Source organism: Schistocerca piceifrons, chromosome 11 (genome assembly GCF_021461385.2).
Source record: "Schistocerca piceifrons isolate TAMUIC-IGC-003096 chromosome 11, iqSchPice1.1, whole genome shotgun sequence".
NCBI classification, from domain to species: domain Eukaryota; kingdom Metazoa; phylum Arthropoda; class Insecta; order Orthoptera; family Acrididae; genus Schistocerca; species Schistocerca piceifrons.
This window is the reverse complement of record NC_060148.1, coordinates 82,132,112-82,136,156: the sequence shown is the minus strand read 5'-3', so window position 1 is coordinate 82,136,156 and position 4,045 is coordinate 82,132,112.

The following is a 4,045-nucleotide window of genomic DNA, read 5'->3' as shown; positions in this document are numbered from 1 at the left end:
GAACGTGAGGAGGGGGGGCTAGTGTAATTGTTTAATACAAACAATATAAAAACGCACGGAAGTATGTTTCTTAACACAAACCTACGTTTTTTTTTAATGGAACCACTTTAGTTTTGTTAGCAGATCTGAACATATAAACAAATACGTAATCAGTGTCGTTTGTTGCATTGTAAAATGTTAATTACATTCGGAGATATTGTAACCTAAAGTTGACGCCTGAGTACCACTCCTCCGCTGTTCGATCGTGTGTATCGGAGAGCACCGAATTACGTAGGGATACAAAGGGAACGGTGATGGACCTTAGGTACAGAAGAGACTGGAACAGCACATTACGTCCACATGCTAACACCTCTTTATTGGTCTTTTTCACTGACGCACATGTACATTACCATGAGGGGTGAGGTACACGTACACACGTGGTTTCCGTTTCCAATTACGGAGTGGAATAGAGTGTGTCCCGACATGTCAGGCCAATAGATGTTCAATGTGGTGGCCATCATTTGCTGCACACAATTGCAATCTCTGGCGTAATGAATGTCGTACACGCCGCAGTACATCTGGTGTAATGTCGCCGCAGGCTGCCACAATACGTTGTTTCATATCCTCTGGGGTTGTAGGCACATCACGGTACACATTCTCCTTTAACGTACCCCACAGAAAGAAGTCCAGAGGTGTAAGATCAGGAGAACGGGCTGGCCAATTTATGCGTCCTCCACGTCCTATGAAACGCCCGTCGAAAATCCTGTCAAGGGTCAGCCTAGTGTTAATTGCGGAATGTGCAGGTGCACCATCATGCTGATACCACATACGTCGAAGCGTTTCCAGTGGGACATTTTCGAGCAACGTTGGCAGATCATTCTGTAGAAACGCGATGTATGTTGCAGCTGTTTGGGGCCCTGCAGTCAAGTGAGGACCAATGATTTGGTCGCCAATGATTCCGCACCATACATTTACAGTCCACGGTCGCTGTCGCTCTACCTGTCTGAGCCAGCGAGTATTGTCCACGGACCAGTAATGCATGTTCCGTAGATTCACTGCCCCGTGGTTTGTGAAACCCGCTTCATCGGTAAACAGGTAGAACTGCAACGCATTCTCTGTTAATGCCCATTGACAGAATTGCACTCGATGATTAAAGTCATCACCATGTAATTGCTGATGTAGCGACACATGAAACGGGTGAAAGCGGTGACGATGCAGTATGCGCATGACACTACTTTGACTCAGTCCACCGGCTCTCGCAATGTCCCGTGTACTCAAGTTCATGCACCCGCTTCTCCTGTGACGGGCCTGTTACGGACCCGTTTGCGTGCTACGACCATACCTGTTGCATACAGTTGGCGGTAGATGTTTTGCAATGTGCGGCACGTTGGATGCTCTCTGTCCGGGTACCGTTCTGCATACATCCTGCAGGCTTCAGCTGCATTTCGTCGACACTCGCCATAGATGAGTATCATCTCCGCCTATTCAGAGTTCGAATACACCAGGGTCACAGTTCCTACAACACTACACTATCACAGACGTCTGGTAACAGGGTGTACTACAGTTGGTCTGCGTGCGGAGACGAATGCAGAATAACAATAGCAGCAAGCGCTACATGCGGACACTGCGACAGCTGGACCAAACCATAACAGTGCACTACAGCCACACTCGTAAACACGGTCGTCATCGTAAACATGTCCCTGCAGATGCTGCTCGCCGACCGTGGCCCGTGTTTGTTACAACACGCAACTGAACGTCGGAGGTTTCAAGCGTCAACTTTAGGTTACAATATCTCCGGATGTAATTAAAACATTTTACAATGCAACAAACGGAACTGATTACGTATTTGTTTATATGTTCAGATGTGCTAACAAAACTAATGTGGTTCCATTTAGAAAAACGTAGGTTTGTGTTAAAGAACATACTTCCGTGCATTTTTGTATGGTTTGTGTAAAACAATTACACTAGCCCCTCTCCTCACGTTCGGTCTGTGGAATCGGTTCGTCAGTATTTGATGTGGTTTACGAAATATATCCAGCGGTAACGTTAGGTGACTCACCCTGTATATATGAGACAGAGAGAGAGGGAGAGAGAGAGAAATTCAGCCATCACAGGCCCTGCAGACCACGCTCTGCTTCCACAAACTGCCTCCATTCCTTCCTGTGGTTCCTACAAATGCCTTCAGTCCCCAGGGATGCCAGGTCCTTCGCCTGGTCGTCCATCCAGCGCTGCCTTGCTCATCCAATGGGGCGTTTGGTGTTTGATTTCCCCCCTAGTGCCATCTGCGCCTGTCTTCCATTTGGCATACGGGCTACATGGCCCTCCCATTGTATTCTTTTGCTCTTTTTCTTCTGTAGGATAGTTGGTTGTCGCATCAGAAGTTAGATTTCCTCGTTTTTCCTCCTCCTCCATTCTCCGTTATCTAAAACAGGTCCCCATATCTTCCTCATTACTCTTCTTTCAAATATTGATAGTTTTTCCCTTTCTCGCTTAGTCATGCTTCATGTTTCTGAACCGTACATTACTGCTGGGCATATCACTGTGTTGTAGATTTTCAACTTAGTGTTCACGGAGATCGATTTAGAGCAGAGCGTCTCTCTGAGGGAATGCATGCATTTCGTTCCCACTGCTACTCTTTCCTTGATGTCCATTTTTATGCTGTTGTCCGTGGTAAACCATGATCCCAAGTATTTGAACTGGTCTACTCTCTCCCTATATATATATATATATATATAGGGTGAGTCAGGAAACGTACGCGTTTTGACGGTTGAGAGCATTAGTGATTCTGAACATAAAACTTGATATGGACATATGCTCTGTTCCGAATGGTTTCCGAGATAGAACACTTTTAATGTACATTTCTATTTATTGTCTATATCATCCATTGTCATTGTTTACAACGTACCGCCGTAGTATACAGGAAAAGGAGACGAACATTTTGATACATGGCGCTTGTAGTCTATCGAGTAGGAAAACTACGTCAAACTGACCTGCAAACAGTTACTTAAGATACAGCGCACGTGCGTCGCGCGAGATTTTCAATATTCTCTTCGCGTAAACTGTTAGTCCTACACAAAAAATAAAATAAAATAAAATCTTGTTTCGTAGCAAATTTAATTTAGTTTAATTGTGTGGTGGGACACTTTTGATTTGGAGGGTGCGCTTTTCGAATTATTCAAGAGAAACGTACAAAATTTATATTAAATGTGTTGTATCTTGGAAACCATTCGGAATAGGGCATACGTCGATATGAAGTTTTTTGCTCAGAATCACTAATACTATCACGCCTCAAAGCATGTACCTTTCCTCCTGTCTCACCATGCATATGATTTTATTCGTCATTTACTCTGTATGCCGGCCGGAGTGGCCGGTCGGTTCTGGGCGCTACAGTCTGGAACCGAGCGACCGCTACGGTCGCAGGTTCGAATCCTTCCTCGGGCATGAATGTGTGTGATGTCCTTAGGTTAGTTAGGTTTAAGTACTTCTAAGTTCTAGGCCACTGATGATCTCAGAAGTTAAGTCGCATAGTGCTCAGAGCCATTTGAACCATTTTGCACTCTGTATGACAGACATCTGGAGCCAGTGTTATTTGATAGCACGACAGGTATTTCTCATCTATGTCTAGTATTTTTTATCCATCCTTTAAAAACTTCTTTCATATTATACGGAGTATTCAAAAAGTCTCTCCGCAGTGCCGTATGATGGTTAGCCGCGCGTGCCGTATGGCGCAGTGAATGTACTGAAATGAAACTGAGCAAAATACAAGTTATTAATTTATTGAATATTCACTTTTACTTACAAATTTTCACATTAAATGTTGATGTTGAAAGTGTCCCCCCCCCCCTTGTTGTTGAATACACAATTCAATTCGTCAAATCACGTTTCCAAACACATTTCTTCTGTAATAGAAGCAGTGAAAGTGGATATTGCAGTTTTCAGCTCATCGATGGATTTTGGACGGTTTTTATAGACAGTTGCTTTCGCTGCACCCCAGAAGAAAAAGTCAGGTGGTGTTAGGTCAGCCGATCGTGGAGGCCAAAGTCCCTGTGAAATTATGCAATCACCA